Raw genomic sequence first — 8944 nt, forward strand, 5'->3', positions numbered from 1 at the left:
GCGCCGAAAAATGGCAGATGGGGTTTATAAGTGCGCGGTGATTCATTTTGGCAGAAAAAATTTGAATGCGGATTACAGGGTCAACGGCAGGGCTCTGTGGAATGTGGAGGAACAGAGACATCTTGGGGTTCATGTCCAGAGATCTCTGAAGGTTGCCATTCCAGTGGATAGAGCCGTGAAGCAGGCTTATAGTGTGTTAGCGTTTATTAACGGGGGCTTGAGTTTAAGAGCCGTGGGGTTATGCTGCAACTGTACATGACCCTGGTGAGACCACATTTGGAGTGCAGTTCTGGTCACCTCATTATAGGAAGGATGTGGAAGCATTGGAAAGGGTGCAAAGGTGATTTACCAGGATGCTGCCTGGTTTGCAGGATAGGTCTTATGAGGAAAGGCTGAGGGAGCTAGGGCTTTTCTCTTTGGAGCGGAGGAGGATGAGAGGGAACTTAATAGAGGTTTATAAGATGATGAAGGGGATAGATAAAGTGGACGTTCAGAGACTATTTCCTCAGGTGGCTGTAGCTGTTACAAGTGGGCATAACTGTAAGATTTGGGGTGGGAGATATAGGAGGGATGTCCGAGGTAGGTTCTTTACTCAGAGTGGTTAGGGTGTGGAATGGACTGCCTGCTGTGATAGTGGAGTCGGACCCTTTAGGAACTTTCAAGCGGTTATTGGCTAGGCACATGGAGCACACCACAATGACAGGGCGTGGGATAGCTTGATCTTGGTTTCGGACAATGCTGGGCACAACATCGAGGGCCGAAGGGCCTGTTCTGTGCTGTAATGTTCTATGTTCTATGAATTCAGGAATGCAGAAATTCAGGAACGGGACCTTGACCATACGTTCTTACTTTTAAGGGAATCCTTCGCTATGGTCTATTCCCTCATTTACACTCATTCGGTTCTAATTCTCAGCACTGAAGTACAGTGATGTGGAGATGCCGGCGTTGGACTGGGGTAAGCACAGTAAGAAGTCTTACACCACCAGGTTAAAGTCCAACAGGACTGTTGGACTTTAACCTGGTGTTTTAAGACTTCTTACTGAAGTACAATGGTCAATTCATTATGTGAAACATTCACTGAAACAATGTCTAAATTTCCAGTCAAGACACCAGAGTTCATTATCTAAAACAATAAGCTTATTCATTATCTATAACAATAAGTGTATTCTCACAATCAAGACACTTTTAAGAATTTCACTCTTTAGCTATAGAATCATAGAATTTATAGTGCAGAAGGAGGCCACTCAGCCCATTGAGTCTGCACCAGCCCTTGGAAAGAGCACCCCACCCAAGCCCCACTCCTCCACCCTATCCCCTTTATCCTCATAACCCAACCTAACCGTTTTGGACACTTAAGGGCAATTTAGCATGGCCAATCCAACTAACCTGCACATCTTTGGACTGTGGGAAGAAACTGAAGCACCCGGAATAAACCCACGCAGACACAGGGAGAACGTGCAGACTCCACACAGACAATGACCCAACCTGGGACCCTGGAACTGTGATGCAACTGTGCTAACCACTAAGCTACCGTGCCGCCCTATGCCTTCAATCAGCACCTAAAATCATGAATAAATCAATAACCTATCGTCCCCCCTTTTGATTCTTCTAAACCTAACAGAGTTAATCACAATTAAAGTAAAGCCAAAAGATAAATAAAATAAAATAAATAAAAGCTAAAAGAACACATTCACTGTTGTCTTTGATAGTCCCTTGTTTAGGAACAATCTTCAACATTGGAATGGGCAATCTTTGAAAGAGTTACAAGCATTTTAAGCTAATAGTAAGAACCATTCATACCCTGTAGAAGTATTTGTCTAAGTGAATACATAGGCACCATTTTAGAGCTTCTTGGCATTCTCTTGCAGATACATTAGTTGACAGGAACATAACAAACATAACAAAAATAACTACAAAGAACACAACCAAACCTTGCACCACCGAAGCCCCCAAGGACCCTAGCCACCCAGTAGCCCAACCCCAAAGGGTTTTGGACTCGGGTTGCTTGAGTTTTTCAACCTCCTTCTGGATGTTTTTTGCCAAATCAGTGATTTCTTTGGAGTTATCTGGAATGTAAGTACAACATTCTGACCCAATCGGGGCACTTGTCCCATCCAATTCGCAAGGCCATGGTACGGATAGCTAGCATTTCAGCGGAAACCTTGAACATGACTGCAAAGATATCATTAGCTACCTTTTCCATGATGACTGCCATCTGATTAAACTCTCTGGCTATCTTGGCATGCCAATAAAACAGAACAAAATGAGCAAACAATTGCAGTAATGGCACATTTACTTCTTACACCTGTTACTTCTATAAGAGAAGGGAAATGACGAATTGCGGGTGTCACATACCCAGATAACATGATCCTGACCAAAAACGTGGAAGCCAAGGATAGGCTCTAATGGTCACAAACATTATTTTGTACCACTATATGAGGTAAAGTGAGCAACATCGGGGTACCAGCGGTCTGAGAAATTCTCACCGACGGTAGAACTGTACAGGCCTGTCAGTAGGGAAGAACCAAGAGTGGCCTCTATTAACATTGGAATACATTTTTAAGCCCCACTTACATTAAAATAGTGGGAACAATTACTATATCCCATTTTCAGTCCCTTAGGGTGATGACTTGTCAAACATACTGTATTGGGGGGGGGGCAGGATTCTGGTCCCTGTCTTAATTGGGCTGGTACCACCCTGAAAAGAGCTCCACAACTGACCCCTCAGGAAGATCCAGGATCTGGTTCCCCTAGATGTGTCGACTCCCTCATGAGCTTGGGAAGAATGGGCGATGTTTTGAAAAATGTACCATCCTGCTGTCTCAGAAGTATTAAAAGGAATAGACAAAAAGGTAATACCTTCCATTGAGTGAGGAGGTCTGGGTTTGGTGAGGGATTCATTAGCTGGGTGAGGTTGCTGTATAGCTCCCCGGTAGCGAGTGTGGTGACAAATGGGAGGAGGTCGGAGGACTTTCGGCTTTCCCGGGGACGAGGCAGGGGTGCCCCTTGTCTCCCCTGCTCTTCGCGTTAGCGATTGAGCCCTTGGCCATGACGCTGAGGGATTCGAAGAACAGGAGGGGGATTGTGGGGGGGGGGGGGGGGGGGGGGGGGAGGAGCACCGGTTGTCGCTGTACGCAGATGATTTACTGTTGTACATCGTGGATCCGGCGGGGGGGATGCCAAAGATGTTGAGGATACTTAGGGAGTTTGGGGATTTTTCGGGCTATAAACTCAACGTGGGGAAGAGTGAGCTGTTTGTGCTGCACCTGGGGGACCAGGAGAGGGAGATAGGAGAACTCCCGTTGAAAAGGGCGGAGAGGAGCTTTAGATATCTTGGGGACCAGATAGCTAGGAGCTGGGGGGCCCTGCATAGGCTAAACCTTTCGAGGCTGGTGGAACAGATGAAGGAGGAGTTCAGGAGGTGGGACGCGCTGCCACTCTCTTTGGCGGGTAGGGTCCAGTCAGTTAAGATGACGGTGCTCCCGAGGTTTTTGTTTCTTTTCCAGTGCCTCCCCATATTGATTCCGAAGGCTTTCTATAGGAGGATTAATAAGAGCATTCTGGGGTTCGTGTGGGCGCGGAAGACCCCGAGAGTGAGGAGGGTATTCCTGGAGCGAGGAAGGGAGGTAGGTGGCTTGGCGTTGCCCAGCTTGTGTAGGTATTACTGGGCTGCTAACGTGGCAATGATTCGTAGGTGGGTAATGGAGGGGGAGGGTGCCGCATGGAAGAGGTTGGAGGTGGCGTCCTGTGTGGGCACGAGTTTGGAGGCATTGGTGACGGCCCCGCTCCCACTTCCCCCGGCAAGGTACTCTACGAGTCCAGTAGTGGTGGCTTCCCTCAAAATTTGGGGGCAGTGGAGGCAGCATAAGGGGGAAAGTGAAGGCCTCAGTGTGGGCCCCGATACGGGGCAATCACCGGTTTGCACCAGTGAGATTAGATGGTGGGTTTTTGAGTTGGCATAGGGCAGCCATCAGGCAGATGGCTTCCTCGATGGGAAGTTTGCGACTTCAGAGGAGTTGGAGGGGAAGTGGTCTCCCCCCTGGGAATGCTTTCAGGTACATGCAGATTAGGGCGTTTGTTAAGCGGCAGGTGGCGGAGTTCCTGCTACTACCGCTTAGGGGGGGGTGCAGGATAGGGTGCTCTCGGGGACGTGGGTCGGTGAGGGTAGGATCTCGGCAATTTATCAGGTGATGCAGGAGGAGGAGGAGGCATCGGTGGACGAGCTGAAAGCGAAGTAGGAGGAGGAGCTAGGGGAAGAGATCGACGATGGGACATGGGCAGACGCCCTGGGGAGGGTGAACTTGTCCTCTTCTTGCGCATGGCTCAGCTTAATTCAGCTGAAAGTGCAGCATAGGGCACACATGACTGGGGCCAGGATGAGCCGGTTCTTTGGGGGAGAGGACTGGTGTGGGAGGTGTTCGGGAGGCCCGGCGAACCACACCCACATGTTCTGGGCGTGTCCGCCGTTGGAGGGGTTTTGGAAGGGGGTGGTGGGGGACTTTGTCCAAGGTGGTCGGTTCCAGGGTGGAGCCAGGCTGGGGGCTTGCGATCTTTGGGGTAGCATCAGAGACGGGAGTGCAGGAGGCGAGAGAGGCCGGTACCCTGGCCTTTGCGTCTCTAGTAGCCCGGCGTAGGATTCTCTTACAGTGGAGGGACGCGAAGCCCCCGAGCCCGGAGGCCTGGATTAACGACATGGCCGGGTTCATCAGGCTGGAGAAGGTTAAGTTTGCCCTGAGGGGGTCGGTACAAAGGTTCTTCAGGTGGTGGCAGCCCTTTCTCGATCATCTGGCGGAGGGTTAGAGGGTGGTCAATCTCAGCAGCAACCCGGGGGAGGGGGGGGGGGGGGGGTAAAGGGGGGTGGGTTCAGGGGTCCGTTAAGGGGGTTTGTTTTTGCGACAGTGTGTTTGCTATTTTCTTCTTTTTTATATTATTAAGTTATTAATCCATTGCTTTGTATTGGGGGGGGGGGGGGATTTCTCTTTTTGTTTATTTCTACACCTTGTTTACTTTATTGTTGGGAGAAAATTTGTTGTTGAAAAATTATTTAAATAAAAAAATATATCTGCTTCCACAACCTCTCCTGGCAGCGTGTTCCAGGCACTCACCAACCTCTGTGGAAAAAATCTTTCATGCACATCTCTTCTGAACTTTGCCCATGGACCTAAAACCATGCAACCTGGTGACTGGCCCCTCCACCCTGGGAAAGAGTGCCTACCCATTCACTCTATTCATGCCCCTCATAATCTTGTAGACCTCGATCAGGTCACCCCACAACCTCAATCGTTCTAATGAAAACAGTCTGAGTCTATTCAGCCTCTCCACATAGCTAACACCACCCAGGCCAGGCAACATCCTGGTAAACCTCCTCTGGTGCAGAAGGAGGGTGCCTCTCCAAAGCCTCCACATCCTTCTGGTAGTGTGGCGACCAGAATTGTGCACGATATTCCAAGTCCGGCCTTGCCAAGGTTCTATACAACTGTAGCATGACTTGCCAGTTTTTATACTCAGTGCCCCGTCCAATGTAGGCAAGCATTCTGTATGCTTTCTCGACTACTTTGTCCACTTACAACATAGAACATAGAACATTACAGCACATTACGAGCCCTTCGGCCCTCGATGTTGCGCCGACCTGTGAAACCATCTGAAGCCTATCTGACCTACACTATTCCATTTTCATCCATATGTCTATCCAGTGACCACTTAAATGCCCTTAAATTTGGCGAGTCTACTACTGTTGCAGGCAGGGCGTTCCACGCCCCTACTACTCTCTGAGTAAAGAAACTGCCTCTGACATCTGTCCTATATCTACCACCCCTCAATTTAAAGCTATGTCCCCTCGTGTTGGTCATCACCATCCGAGGAAAAAGACTCTCACTGTCCACCCTATCTAACCCTCTGACTATCTTATATGTCTCTATTAAGTCACCTCTCAGCCTTCTCCTCTCTAACGAAAACAACCTCAAGTCCCTGAGCCTTTCCTCGTAAGACCTTCCCTCCATACCAGGCAACATCCTAGTAAATCTCCTCTGAATCCTTTCCAAAGCTTCCACATCCTTCCTATAATGTGGTGACCAGAACTGCACGCAGTACTCCAGGAGCGGCCGCACCAGAGTTTTGTACAGCTGCAGCATGACCTTGTGGCTCCGAAACTCAATCCCCATACTGATAAAGGCTAGCACACCATATGCCTTCTTAACAGCCTTATTAACCTGGGTGGCATTAACATTCAGGGATTTATGTACCTGGATGCCGAGATCTCTCTGTTCATCTACACTACCAAGAATCTTGCCATTAGCCCAGTACTCTGCATTCCTGTTACTCCTTCCAAAATGAATCACCTCACACTTTTCCGCATTAAACTCCATCTGCCAACTCTCAGCCCAGCTCTGCAGCTTATCTATGTCCCTCTGTATCCTATAACATCCTTCAGCACTATCCTCAACTCCACCGACCTTCGTGTCATCTTCAAATTTACTAACCCATCCTTCTACACCCTCTTCCAGGTCATTTATAAAAATGACAAACAGCAGTGGCCCCAAAACAGATCCTTGCGGTACACCACTAGTAACTGAACTCCAGGATGAACATTTGCCATCAACCACCACCCTCTGTCTTCTTTCAGCTAGCCAATTACTGATCCAAACCGCTAAATCACCTTCGATCCCATACTTCCGTATTTTCTGCAATAGCCTACCGTGGGGAACCTTATCAAACTTGTGTTGCCACTTTCAAAGATCTGTGGACCTGTACGCCCAAATCTCTCTGACTTTCTATATTCCAAAGAGTTTTGCCATTTACGGTATATTTCCCCTCTCTGTTCGACCTACCAAAATGCATTACCTCACATTTGTCTGGATTAAACTCCATTTGCCATTCCTGTGCCCAAGTCTCCAACCTGTCTATGTCCTGCTGTATCCTCTGACAATCCTCAACAGTATCTACCACTCCACCAATCTTGGTGTTATCTGCAAACTTACTAATCAGACCTGTTACATGTTCCTTCAAATCGTTTATGTACACTACAAACAACAGAGGCCCCAGCACAGATCCCTATGGAACACCACTAGTCACAACCTTCCATTCAGAAAAACATCCTTCTACTGCTACCCTTTGCCTTCCGTAACCATGTCCAGTTTCCATCTTACCACCCCACCTCTGATCCCATGTGACTTCACCTTTTGTACCAGTCTGTCATGAGGCAGCTTGACAAAGGCTTTACTGAAGTCCATGTAAACAACATCCACCGCCCTCCCCTCATCAATCATCTTTGTCACCTTCTCAACAAACGCGATCAAGTTAGTGAGGCATTACCTCCCCTTCACAAAACCATGTTCTCTATCGCTAATGAGTCAATTTGTTTCTAAATGGGTATAAATCGTGTCCGTGAGAATTCTCTCCAATAATTTATCCACTACCAACGTGAGGCTCAACAGCCTACAGTTTCCTGGATTATCCCTGCTACCTTTTTTTTAATAAATGTTTTTTATTGGATTTTTCGAACATAGTTTTACAGGTGTACACAAAGAAGAGAAAAAAAAGGGAAGATAATACAAATAAGATAAAAACAACAGCGCTATATAATTATCAAAATTATGTAACTAAAAAGTAAAAAAAAACAAGGTGTGGGGTGGTAAAAACTGGGTAAGTGTATATACATCGAGGTACTGGAGAGGCAATTGCAGTATACCTGTATACATGTCTTGCATATTCTTCCATTTTATTTTTAAACAAAGAATGCAGGGGCCACAACACTTGCCGAGAAAGGCAGTTCAACATTCTCTCTCTCACACTCTCTCTCTCTCACACTCTCTCTCTCTCACACTCTCTCTCTCTCACACTCTCTCTCTCTCACACTCTCACACTCTCTCTCACACACCTCTCTCTCTCTCACACTCTCTCTCTCACATTCTCTCTCTCTCACACTCTCTCTCTCCGTCTCACACACTCTCTCTCTCACACTCTCTCTCACACACTCTCTCTCTCACACACTCTCTCTCTCACACACTCTCTCTCTCACACACTCTCTCTCTGTCTCACTCTCTCTGTCACACACTCGCTCTCTGTCACACATTCTCTCTCTGTCACACACTCTCTCTGTCACACTCTCTCTCTCTGTCTCACACACTCTCTCTGTCCTCACACACTCTCTCACACACTCTCTCACACACTCTCTCACACACTCTCTCACACACTCTCTCTCTCTGTTGGAACCAACAATTCTACGGACACGTGCTTGTAGGATTAGAATAGCGGTTTAATATACTCACAACGGAGCCAGCCGGTTAGCCATTGAACTTTCGGTGAACTGGCCGGCTGACCATGTGGCACTGAGCTTTTATGCAGGAGCTTCCGGGGGAGGAGTCCTGGGCAGAGCCAAGGGAGAAGCCCCCATACAACTCGAGCATTCCCAGAGCTAATCCCCCTGGAGGACAGGTAGTGCAACTGCACTTACAGTACAGACACATGTATATACAGATTACAATCCGGTGTGAATCACATTCACCACACTCCCTCACACACTCTCTCTCTCTCACTCTCTCTGTCTCACACACTCTCACTCACACACTCTCTCATACACTCTCTCTCTCACACACTCTCTCTCACACACTCTCACACACTCTCTCTCACACACTCTCTCTCACCCTCTCTCACTCTCTCTCTCACTCTCTCTCACACACTCTCTCTGACACACACTCTCTCTGTCTCACACACTCTCTCTCACTCACACACTCTCTCTCACACGGTCTCTCTCACTCTTTCTCACACTCTCTCTCTCACACACTCTCTCACACTCTCTCTCTCTCTCACACACTCTCTCACACTCTCTCTTACACTCTCTCACACTCTCACACACTCTCACTCTCCCACACACTCTCTCTCACACTCTCTCACACACTCTCTCTGTCTTACACACTCCCTCTGTCTCACACACTCTCTCTCTCTC

Source organism: Scyliorhinus canicula, chromosome 18, assembly GCF_902713615.1.
Source record: "Scyliorhinus canicula chromosome 18, sScyCan1.1, whole genome shotgun sequence".
NCBI lineage: Eukaryota > Metazoa > Chordata > Chondrichthyes > Carcharhiniformes > Scyliorhinidae > Scyliorhinus > Scyliorhinus canicula.